We start from the raw sequence: 13,368 nt of genomic DNA, 5'->3' as shown, positions 1-13,368 counted from the left end.
TAATTTTTCCAGAACATACATACCAGATAATGTGCAACTCACAAAACCACTTAATGATTTAATTTGTCCAGATTTTTCAACCAAACATTGGGTACCACAGCAAACACAAATTCTCAGATCATTACAAACTGACATGCTTGAAGCAAAACACACACATGTGAAAACAAAACAGATTTGGTCATCCGGATAATTCCGGGTGCCATCGAATTCACATATGTGACATTCAATGTATGTAACACAGTACCAATTGTGTTCAAATCACATTTATACTTAGAGGCAGAAATGCACTTTACATCTACTACAAAAACACAGACTGAAGTCCAGATGGCTGTTATCGAGGAGAGACCACTAGCCCAGGGTAAGCGCATCATTGTTGTTACCCCAGTCCCACCATTGAGACTGTTACAAAAGCCAGCATTCCAAATGCTAAAGCATCACATCTGTGATAGATACAGTGGGCCACCTCCTTGACTGCCACTGATGTTGACTATGTTTTGATCCAAACTACAGACCCAAGAATTTTTCCAATATGAACTTCAGCATCCCATGCATATTAATGTCATGGCTCTAGACCACTATGTCATGGGTTCCTTTTAGCACCTAGTTTAGGCACCCTTATCTAGGCTCTAGGCCCATAGCCTGTGCCCTATTACCTACATACACATTGTATTTATTTCAACATGGTTGTTTTTCTATGCTAATCAGTTGCCTTTCTGCAAAAGCATTGTGGTTCATGTTTTCAGTTCTTCGCCCCACATTACACTCTGTGCCCTGCCCAAGGCTGACATGTTTACATATGATATTCTACCCAGTATTGTCGCTCCAAGAGTTACGGAGTGAAACCTCAAACCCTAAACATATCATGACGTGAGGCCTGTTCTTAGAACATAACACATTTTGTTATATAAACAGTGCATAGGCCAAAGTAGGGTACAGGGCATTCCAGCCATGGCCGTTTGGGAATGTGCATCCACCTACTGACAGCTTCACTGATCCTGGCCTTGTCTTTTCAGCTAATCAGGAGGATTGCCAGAAGACTACAGGCAGACTCTTGCCCATCTTTCAGGTATGTTGCCAGGGCTGTTTCCATAGACCGGGACAGGCAGAAGGGCTAACAAAGCTATGCTCTCAGGCTTAGACATTAGGGAGTAGGTAGGAAATACTATAGCTTATGATTCGATCAGGATGTTGGGACTGTTTATATGTTTTACTCTAATGGTCACAATCATCACTGTATTAGGTTTCATCATCCTAATAATCACAGCTTATGCTTTTTTATCACTGGATGCAATTGCTTCAATAAATATTGAAACTTACTCTGCATCTCTATGCCTGCCTTCGGATATGTGAAACTTTGTGCCACGGAGAGAAAAGGGAATGCTCTGCTCCACCACAACTTCCCTGAGGAGTCAGAGTGTCATGTTTCTAGGCTGCCACAAATCACCTTTACTTTCTAGGTTTGGGTGAGGTGCAGCTGGGTAGCAGACAAAGGGGTCATTCCGACCCTGGCGGTTGACTACCGCCAGGGCCGGGGACCGCGGATGCACCGCCAACAGGCTGGCGGTGCATCCATGGGCATTCTGACCGCGGCGGTACAGCCGCGGTCAGAAACAGGAAACCGGCGGTGTCCCGCCGGTTTCCCGCTGCCCTAGGGAATCCTCCATGGCGGCGCTGCAGGCAGCGCCGCCATGGGGATTCCGACCCCCTTACCGCCAGCCTGGTTCTAGCGGTTTTGACTGCCAGAACCTTGCTGGTGGTAACGGGTGTCGTGGGGGCCCTGGAGGCCCCTGCAGCGCCCATGCCACTGGCATGGGCACTGCAGGGGCCCCCTAACAGGGCCCCACAAAGATTTTCAGTGTCTGCGTGGCAGACACTGAAAATCGCGACGGGTGCACCTGCACCCGTCGCACCCTTTCCACTCCGCCGGCTCCATTCGGAGCCGGCATCCTTGTGGAAGGGGGTTTCCCGCTGGGCTGGCGGGCGGCCTTCTGGCGGTCGCCTGCCAGCCCAGCAGGAAACTCAGAATGACCGCTGCGGTCATTTGACCGCGGTGCGGTCATTCGGCGGCTCCCGCCAAGCGTGCGGTTACCGCCGCCGGCGGGAGTCAGAATGACCCCCAAAGTCAGGCGGACAGCTTCCAGTTGGTGTGGGACTGACTCAGTCACCCACACGCAGTTGTGCTGCCACCCGAAACTTAGCTGTCTTACCCCCACAGTAGAGTCCTATGACAGGGTGCCACCAACGTTTGGTCCGGCACAAATTTAACGGATCTCCAGAGTATCTCTATCTCTTGCATGCTTAAGGCACTCTAATTACCTTCTTCGAAGACGTCTGTGGTATCAGAGAAATATCTTCCTCAACTAAATAGCTAATACCTATTTTAGACTGTAGGTTGTTCAAGCTTGAACCTTTAAAGGATTCCCCAAAATGGTGTTTCTATCTCGTAACTTACCATTTTAAAGTATGGTGGACACTCAAAAGGTAGCAATTCCAGTAAATATGAGATAACCTCTCACACAACATTTATTAGCTCATGAACTCACTGATGAGGGTGGAGATATTACATTCATAGTAGAGGCTTACGATGCACACAGGACAGAAATGTTCTATTGCTGGGGCACTTTTCAAGCAGCAGATGGAAACACACTTTTTCTGTAATTACACAATAGCAAACGCACCTGCACAATAGAGAACTTATGCATATTTATAAGTACCACTTTGTTATCAAAAACACTAAAACTGTTTTGAAGGCGCCCTACCACACGTACAACATGTTAGATCATGTCCCCTAAGTAATAAAGGGCCTTCATAGCCAGAATTAATCACATATACACCACATCCCAATGTAGCAAATATAGCAGTAGTGGATGTATGCCGCCTGTACAATAATTTAATAGATATATAAAGGCACTTAATACAGTTCTTAATGCAGACTTTAACCATCGCCCCAGTGAGGACTGCTCCAGCAGGACCACTTTTGGCTGCAACCGGGATAAACCCTGTGACTGTTCACTCAACAATGGGTGAGGTACCCACCAAAAGTGAAGACATTCCATTTTAGAAAGCACAAAAAATGTATGTGCTGGAAGCCGTTTTTCCCCATATGGATCACCAAGGTAAACATAGAATTCTTACAACATGCTTGCCCACTGGAATGGTTCCCTCAGCAGATAACTGTGCCACTTGGGGTGCAGTATTGGCTGCAATATACGTGACCGCACAAGGTACACCAACACTTGCGAACCTTCTGGAAATCTTAAAACAAATTCAGAATGAATACAGGGCAGCCCCTACCCTGGATGTGGAAATGCAATTAATGGGCAATTTTCCATAGTCTCCTCAATTATATTAAGTAATATTAAAGGGGAGGCAGTAGCATTGGCAGTACGCCAGCTGGTCCGAGAAGTTCCACTGCAAGACCAGGAACGGGAGCTGCCTAAGGTTATTGCCAAAACATAGCAGTATAGGTCAGGATATTCTGGGAGCCAGACCAGGTAAACCCCAAGGTAAACCCCAATTACAAGGTAAATCCAGCAAGGATAATACCAAGCAAGCACAAGAGGATTGTAAAAAACCCTGGGATAAACAGAAAAATAACAAAGATAAACAAAAGCAAAGAGGAGAATCCCCACATTCAGAGAACTCAGAAAAGAGAGACAACCTTAGACACCGTGAATCTTCTAAAACTCCTGACAGGTATCAGTATACTGCTACTCACCCATCTTGTTCCTTCCAGGGCTCACCCTACAAGTCAAGTGAGAGAGGCTGGCGATCAAATCACTGAAATGAACATGTGAAACCAAAAGAAGAGAGACAGTGCTCTTCGGAGGCTTTCATGAAAAAGGAATAGAAACTTCCACAACCAAAACCCCAATTTAGAAAGAAAAAGTTGCAGCAATTTCAGCTAAACATGACTCGCATATTGAGAACACTACTGAATTACAGGACGTTGGCAGTGATTGTGCTAGAAAGCCCAGCAGAGGTCACAAGTGCTTACCAGAATCTTATAGAACTTCTGGATGTGACACCAACTAACAACTTTCTTGAATTCGAAACTGCAGACTTGTGAAACTCCCCACCACAGGGTTTACGAACTAAGAATTCAAATTGAGGAGGACATTGAGTGCACAATCAAAGTGATCTTGTGGGGAAAATTAACGCTAAGTTATGATATCCTTTTGGCAGAAAAAGCGTGGCCACCTGAATTTGTCCAGACGCTCTCACAAGGGAAAGATGTCATTTTACCTTCCTTCTCAGTCCTTGTTCCAGACACAGTAAAGAAAAGCCTGCGCCACCCACTGGGCTTTGGCACAAGCACCAGCGCTGTACCACAACTATGTGGGGTGGAATAGGGATTCCCCTTATCATGTCATTCTGATAAGATCAACTCCACAAATACAACCAGAGTATCCTATTAACATGAGGCTAAAGCACCAGTGAAGGATATTTTCTCCCAACTTGAGTACCAGGAAGTAATTGAACCTTGTGTATCTCCTATGAATAACCCTTTGTTTCCCATAGCTAAGATGGACTATTCTTATAGAATAGTCTTAGATTACAGAAATTTAAATACTCACACATTTGCTATACAAAATTCACATAGTACAGCACTAATCAACAACCTAGGCCCTCATTATGAATATGGCGGTAAACACCGCACCACCGCCAGTGGTGGTAACTACCGCCAACAGGCTGGCCGTCCGGACGCCAAATAATGAAGCACACGAGAAACAGCCGGCGGGTTATCCACCCACCGCCACTTTGGTAGTTCCGCTGATGACGGCGGAGGCCATCTTCAGCCCAGCGGAAAGGCTCTACCCACCCACCATATAATGAAACACCACACCACCATCGTTTCCGCCAGGAAAAGCTTGGCGTAAACGACCCATATAAAAGGAAACACTCACAGGAGGCACACAGAACAACGCTGACACCGACATGGAGTGAGAGTTGGAAATAATCCCAGTGCTTCTCCTTGCCATATTTCTCCAGGACCGTGACCACTGAGAAAGACGATGTTAAGTACCGCAGCCTAGCACACATGGGAGAAAGAGCACAATTACACACCCACCCACGCCACTCACACCGCAACATACTCCCACCCCCTCCCACCGCCCCAAGCCATACATACCCTACCAAAAAGTACTTACCAGACATATGCAAACATATATCAGAACCAGTGCACACACCCATGTACACCACTCCCCCATAGTGAAATGCTGCACAACGGGACAATTGCACCAACAGGTCTGCTGGGCACTAAAATATATTATTTAGAGACAATAATAAATATCCAAACAAGGCCCTAGGCCAGTCCAAAGTCAAATCCTGGAAGGACAATTATAGGCCACACTTGGCTCCTATGATGGAAAAATCCTCCACTGATTAAGGGGCATCAATGGGGCAGCCAGGCACCTCAGGGGCAGGGGGTGTTGGGGGTGGGGCCTTAGGTTTGGAAGGGGGGGTCTTGGACGTAGGTTCTGGAGGTGGTGAGGGTTTGAGCTTGCCCTTGGAAGGAGGAGGATCGGGCCTGGACGGGGGTTGGCAGAGGGACCAGATGCAACCCAGGCCTTCTTCCTCCCTGGGGAAGGTGCACGGGAATGGGAAGGTTGGACTGGGGAGGACTTTGAAGAGGAAGGAGTGGACTTGTTGAGGCCAAGGGAACGTTTAGGGAAAAAAAGCCGGGATGGACCAGTGGGTTCAAACAGGTCAACACAGGTGAGGAAAAGCTTTTTAGGTGCAGCTGGAGGGATTTTGGAGACAGGTTTAGGAGTGGTGATACGAGGTGTAGGTGTGCTGGACGTGGATGCAGGTGCCTGTTTAATCTGCTTATGTGTGGTGGATGTGTGTGGAGTGGATGAGTGAGTGTTTGTGTGTTTTGGAAGGAGGGGGCTGGTCACAGTGAAAGAAGACAGGCTGCCGGTGTATATGGATGTTGGGTGGGTGTCTGCAAGTCTGGTGAGTGTGTTGCAAGTGTCTGTGAATGTAGTCGTGGTGCGTGCAGGTGTGGTGTCTGGAGTGCATGACTGGATGTCAGCTTTTGTGGTGACTGCAAGAATGGGGCCAGCAGCAGTGACTGAGTGTGCAGTGCATGTGGGTGTTTACGGTGAGGAGACAGACAGGGAGGAGAGGGAGGGCGACAAAGTGGGGAAGGTGGATGTTGGTGTGTCTGCTTTGGTATGTTGGGTGTGTGCCTGCGTGTGGTGGGACATGTGGTGCTTGTGTTTCTCTGTACGCTTCTTGTGTGTTGATTTGGGTGCATGGCTGTCTGTATGTGTGCTTGGGATGGGTGAAGGGAGTGGGATCCTGGAAGGGGTAGAGGTGGTGGGAGGGGGACGGAAAGACCAGGAACACTGGCTGCCTTCAAAGAGGAGGCCAGAGCCTGAAAAGATCTCTGTAGGCCAGACATGGCACCGTGAATGCCTTCCAGGTATGCATTGCATTGCTGCATCTGGGATGCCAGCCCATGGATGGCATTCACAATGGTTGTCTGCCCTACAAAGACGGTTCTCAGGAGGTCAATAGCCTCCTCAGTGAGGGAAACAGGTCTGACTGGGGCAGGAGATGAGGCGCCTGGGGCAAAGGAGACATCCACCCTCCTGGGTGAGCGGGCATGGGCAACTCAGTGGGGAGCTACTGGGAGGGCGGTGATGGTATGGGGGGTGGTGGAAGATGGCAAAGAATGGGTCCGCCCAGTAGGGTCCGCCACCACAAGGGAGCTGCCATCGGAGGATGTATCAGAGTCACTACCTCCACTGGTAGTTGCCTCCCGCGTGGTACTCCCCTCGCCCTCCAACCCACTGGTCCCCTTGGCATCGGTGGACTCTACCTGCTGGGTCCCGTGGGCTGCAGCATCCCCACTCGCCGGTGCCTCAGCTCCCTCACCAGATGATGCTAAAGTACACAAGAGCACGGGGGAACAAAACAAGAAAGGAGTATGCCAATTCCAAGAAAAATATACAAGTTGGGACACATACACTCCCACCCATCTCAGACACTAACCCTCAGCAGACACAATATATGATATGAATGTGCCCCTGACTGGTAGGCATGATCCCACAGTACACTACATTCCCATCCTGGCCCTCTACTCTGATACACTTTGCAATGTGAAACAATGAGAGACGATGCCAAGACAACATATCTGCAAGTCCACGAGGCTACATTAAAACCAATAGCTCAAACAGGGGACCCTTCACAGGCCTTCAATCTTAGCCAAAACTACCTAGGACAATATCCCACGGACGTAGAGGGGGGCAGGCCTGCAGGGACACACCTGTCTATGGGCCTGGCATTACTATGCAGGCACACCTGAGCACCTAACTACACTCATCATAGTAGCATAACAACAGTGTTGGTACTCCCCCCCTTATGGCTGCTGTGCTGCCTTCAAGCGCCCATCCAATTCCGGATAGGCCAACGCAGAATGCGGATCATTTGGGGGGGTCAGGGTCTGACGGGTACCCCTCCCTCATTGGGAGGCCGTCCCCAGCTGAGAATCTCCTGTCTTCCTGGCCCAGCGCCTCAGGTCCTCCCACCGTTTCCTGCAGTGGGTGCTCTGGCGGTTGTAGACCCCCAGGGTCCGCACTTCCTTGGCGATGGCTTGCCACATTCCTTCCTTCTGATGGGCACTGACCTGCATTGGACACACAGAGTAATGAAACATGTCAGTGTGGGTGCCCCACGCACAAATGCCATGCCAGTTCAACCTCACATAGCCCATGGAGACATACATATAGACAATAGCCAAGCCAAAAACTGCCAGACACACTATGGGTAAGCATTCACACAGCCAACAAAAACGCCTACAAGCATCCACCACATTTGCAGGAGGACAAATAGCAACTCACCTGTTCCTCACCTAGGTCGCCCATATAGCTTTGCATACAGGGGTAGGACCCTGTCCACCAGCTTCTCCAGCTCCTCTGTGAAGAAGGCCGGGGCCAGTTCCCCTGTAGCACATGCCATCTCAAGGACCAGAGTCAGGACACAGCAGCACACGTAGTGGAGTCCTTCCCTACTCGAGGTGCAGGAGTCAAGTGGCAAGGGCATGGCAAAATGGCAGTAGATACCGCGGCAGTGTGCCCCGTCACCGCCAGCGGTGATTATGATAGGCTCTGCTTCCCCATTGACAACAATGTTATCCAATGATCAGGCACACGGCAGTGAACACCTCCTACCGCCATGACAACTAATGCCAGCAGAATGAAATCACTTCCTACACTACACTACTTGTAGGTCAGGGGGCTGCCATTTTGCATCAACCACGCCTTCATAGTCTGGCTGAGGGCCTAGTCCATGGCTCCATTCCCTCTCCCCTTCGTCGAGTACTGTTATGATTACTGGTCCTCATGGAATCATGGTGGGAAGTGTGCCTACACTGGGATGCTATAAAACATACATACCTCATCACACATTAGCCTGAAATGATTACCACGTTCTTTGTGTGTGTGTGAGGGACAATTGTGTTGCATGTAAAACATGAATAGTGTTACCATGTTATGCAAGTATACGTCCCAACTCAATGTGTCTCTCTTCCTCCCCCATAGGTACAGACCCATGTGGCGAGGGAGGGCCCCATCTGTTTACAGACCCCTGGTAGATCTGGCCACAATCGAGGAACGTCACATCATAAATTACCGCCTGAATCGAGCCGCTATCCTTGAAATCTGTGCACAAATGGAGCCTGTTCTAATGCCAGCTAATAGGGATCCCCATGCCATACCTACAACTGTGCCGGTCCTATCTGTGCTACAGTTTTTGGCCAGAGGCTCATTCCAAGTGACAGTGGGCATGGCTGCCAGTGTATCTCAGCCAATGTTCAGCCACATCCTGTCAAATTTCCTGAACGCATCTGTGCAACACCTGCAAAGTTATGTCCAGTTTCCCCAAAGGGCTGATCTCACCACCATCAAATCAAGATTCTATGGTTTTGCAAATATCCCCCATGTAATAGGTGCCAATGGTGGTACCCCCATAGCCCTCATACCCCCAAGAGTAAATGAACAGGTGTTCGTGAATCATAAAAACTTTCACTCCATGAATGTCCAATTGGTGTGTACTGCTGATCAGTACATTTTTCATGTCAATGCAAGGTTCCCAGGATCAGTCCATGATTACCTTGTCCTGAGAAACAGCAGTGTGCCACACATGATGGGACAGCTACTTGGGGACAGAACTTGGCTCATAGGTGAGTGTGTATGACATTGTCTTAGTGACATACCTGACAGGCAGGCTGTATGCAAGTACAAATTGTATGTTTTAATCCTCTTACACCCACTTTTGCTAGGGATTGTGGCTGCCCAAACATGCAGTGGCTCCTGACACCTGAGAGAAATCCCAGGACAGATGCAGAAATCCATTATAATGAGGCACATGGCCACACTAGGAGGGTGATGGAGAGTACCATAGGACTCCTAAAGGCAAGATTGTGTTGCCTGCATCTCTTTGGAGGATCCCTGTGCTATGGCCCTGACAAGGTGTGTGAGATAGTGGTGGCCTGCTGGATGCTGCATAACTTGGCTGTGAGGAAAGCTATCCCACTTCTGGAAGAGGAGGATGCTGTCCAACCACCCCTGCCACGTCAGAGGATGGATGTGAGTGATGGAGAAGAAGAGCGGGAAGACATCACCTCCAGAACCCAGCTAATCCGGCTATACTTCTAGTGACTCTCAGGTACATCTTCTATAATGCTAATGGCTTTACTGCATTGTTTCAGGGTGACTTATGTACTAAGTGCTGTGGTGTCCCTTACCACTGATGTGGCAACTTTATGACTGAAGAAACAGATGTGTGTTAAAGCAATGGAATGTACAGTGTGACATACTTCAGACACTACAGTCTGTTAGACCCCGCTACTGCAATGAAGCGGCATTATGATGGTAACTGGCTAATGCATACACATTTACATTTGATTGCTCAAATTGAATAAGGACAGAATTTTGTGTGTACAAGTGTATTTATTTGTAGATAATACATACATGGGTGATGGGACAGTGAAAGGGAGTGGGCACATTGTGAACAATTTACTCAGGTACATTTGCACAGCTGTTTGTAGCACAGGGGCATAGTCTATGGGGCCATTGGAAGATGGTGAAATGGCAGTGGCATGTCAACAATGTAGCTCAGTGGCATACAAGGTAGACAGTTCAGAGCAGAGTCACTTCCTGGCAGTGGTCTTGGTCTTGGCTGGTGTTTCAGTGGGATGTATGGGTCTGAGGCCAGGTTTGTGAGGTGGAATCTGGGCTGCAGGGGAAGGGGTTCTGGTGTCCTGTGAATCCTCTGGCAGTGCCACCAGTCCAGTAGCTGCTGCAGATGTAGATGGCAGGGCAGTGTCCTGGCTAGTGGAAGGGGCTTGCAGTTGGGTGGAGGACGCAGGCTGGATGTCAGTCTGGCGCTGCAGCACCCCTGCAATGGAGGCCATGGTAGCATTGAGCTGTTTCCATTGCTCCATGGCCTCCTGGTTGTGTGCTACCTGCAGCCTCTGATTCACCTCCAACGTGGCCATTATCTGGCCCATCCTGTCGTGGGAATGGTGGTATGCTCCCACGACCTCAGCAATGACATCCTGGGCAGCAGCATCCCTCCTTGCGCCACCCCCCTGGTCCACTGATACCCTCCCACTGGCCCTAGCCCCCTGTGCCTGTGTCCCCTGCACAGGTCTGGCAGTCCCACTTGCACTGGGCCCTTCATTATTCTGCGTGGTGGTGGGTGAAGACTGTGGCCTCTGTACATGTGGGTAGACAGTCTGTGGCCTGGAGACACTGGTGTGGGGGCTTTGGGCCAGAGTTGATGGTGGTGGCTGAGAGGTAGGGATGTCAGTGGTGTCCTGGGTGGGGCTTCTGGAGGGTGACTGTCCAGGACTGTGGGATGGCCCAGGGATTTCCTCTGTGTCCAGACATCCCTCTGCACTCTCCTGAGTGGGGCCTTCATCTTCAGGTGGAGGACTGGCACTCCTTGACGTCTCCGTCCAGGTGGCAGAGGTGGTGGTGCCTGTGGGTGAGAGAATAGAGATGTGGGTGTCCTGCACTTTCTTGTCAATTGCAGCACTGGTCAGGAGTAATTGGTGATCACATTCCCATGTAGTGGCATGCAGCATCCCTTTGTGTTCTTTTTGATGCATTTATTGAGGGGGTGGTGGTGCATTTTGGATGTTGTAGTGCTCCTGACATTACATGCATGAGTTGGTGACTGTGCACAGGGGGTTGGATGGTAATTTGTATGGGGAACTGTGGGCATGCAGGAAACATGGATATGAGTGTATGGGTGTTGTGGGCTGGGCAGGGGATGGGGGCATGGTGGTAGTGAGAGGGATGGGGTGATACATGCATTACAGGTGTGGTGACTGTTAAGGTATTGTAGTTGACTTACCCGAGTCCAGTCCTCCAGGGAGTCCAGTGAGGTCCTCCGGGTGCAGGATAGCCAAGACCTTCTCCTCCAAGTCGGTGTATTCGGGGGGAAGAGGTGGGGGACCACGGGCAGTCTTCTGTACCGCGATGTTGTGTCGTGATGCCATGGAACGCACCTTCCCCTGTAGATTGTTCCATCTCTTCCTGATGTCATCCCTTGTGCGTGGATGGTTTCCCATGGCATAGACCTTGTTGACTATCCTCTGCCGTAGCTCCATCTTCCTGGCCAAGGGTGTCTGCTGCACCTGTACCCTGAGTAGCTGTGGCTCGACCCTGAGTATTCAGTCCACCATGGTCCTTAGCTCCCTGTCGGTGAAGCGGGGGTGCTTAGGGGGTGCCATGGTGTATGTTGTGGGTCGTGTGTTGTAGGGGTGTTGGTGAGGGTTCTGTTTTGTGGTTGGGTGTGTGGCTTGTGATGGTGGGTGTGCAATGTATGAGTTTTGGTGGTGGTTTTATATGTGTGACTTGTGTGATGGTTAGTTCAGTGTATAGGTGTTGTATCAATATCTGTCATGCTATTGGTGTTGCAAAGGATTGTGGGGTGTGTTTTATAGTGGTGTAGATGTGTGTCAGGTGTGTGCTTTTCAAATTTGCCAATGTGTGCATTTATTGTTGGCGGTTCCCATTGCTGGCCGTGGTGGTCGGTGCCGCCAATGGTCGTTCAGCATTCACTGCCCGCCGAGCTGATTTGTGCATCATTATTTGATAGGTGGGGGGGTTTATATGCGTGGTGGTGGCGGGGTGAGGTGTACTGCGTTTACGCTGTCGTTGACCCAGGCGGGGGTGCCATATTTTTGGAGCTTTGTCTTTTTGACATCATTATACGGCGGTGTGCATTCCACCGCCACTGGCGGTCTTTTGTTGGCCGTCAGCACAGCGGATGCCGATGTTTACCGCTATGTTTAGAATGAGGGCCCTAGTGTGTACAATGTTTTTTTCTGCCAAAATTTGGGAGCTGAAAGCTGGGATTCAAGCACATTTTCTACGTTGGGTTCTTAGCGCAGATTTTTCCGTTTACCTCAAGGGTATAAGAATAGTCCAGGATTGCTCTCAGCTCATGTGACATCAACATTGCATGATATTGATCCTAAAGAGTTGTCCTACGTAGATGACATCTATTTAACAAATAACAACCTCAAAATACACCTAGCCAGGGTGGGTTGCATTGTTTGGGGATTTGCCGAACAGGACTGCAAATTCAGTTTTAAGAAAACAAAGATTGCTTTTCTTAGTGTCCTGTTTCTAGGATACAAATGATCAAATGAGGGAAAGAGCCTAACACCACAATTCTTAGAGAAATGTGTGGAATTACAACCACCAAATTCCATCAAAAACTGCAATCATTGCTTGGTTTCTTTAATTTTGGCAGAATTTATGTTCCAGAATATGCACAACACATTAAGCCACTTTATGATTTAATCCATCCAGACTTTTCAAGCAAACACTAGATACCCGAATGCACACAAATTCTCAGAGCTCACAGACAGACATGCTTGAAGCAAAACACTTGCACATGTGACAACAAAACAAATTTGGTAATCTGGATTATCCCACATACCAACAGCTTCACTTATGACACATTCAAAGAAGGTGACACCGTACCCATAACATAGAAATCACACCTGTACTCTAACGCAGAACAGCGCTTTGCATCAAAGAAGAAAAAACTGACTGAGGTCCAAATGGCTGTCATAAAAGAGAAACCATTAGCCCAAGGGAAACACATCATTGTTGGTACCCCAATTTCAGGCCTCAAGGCTGTCACAAAAACAAGCATCCTGGATGCAAAAGCACTAAATCTTCACTGGATACAATGGGCTACCTCCCTGACTGCCATTTATGTTGATTACATTTTTGATCCAAAACTTCAGACCCAATAATTTCTTCAGTATCAGCTTGAATACCCCATGTCTACCAACATTTTGCCTCTTGAACACTACTGAATAATCATTAACACCGA

The sequence above is a fragment of the Pleurodeles waltl genome, chromosome 4_2, assembly GCF_031143425.1.
Source record: "Pleurodeles waltl isolate 20211129_DDA chromosome 4_2, aPleWal1.hap1.20221129, whole genome shotgun sequence".
Lineage (NCBI taxonomy): Eukaryota > Metazoa > Chordata > Amphibia > Caudata > Salamandridae > Pleurodeles > Pleurodeles waltl.
This window is presented reverse-complemented; position numbering follows the sequence as displayed.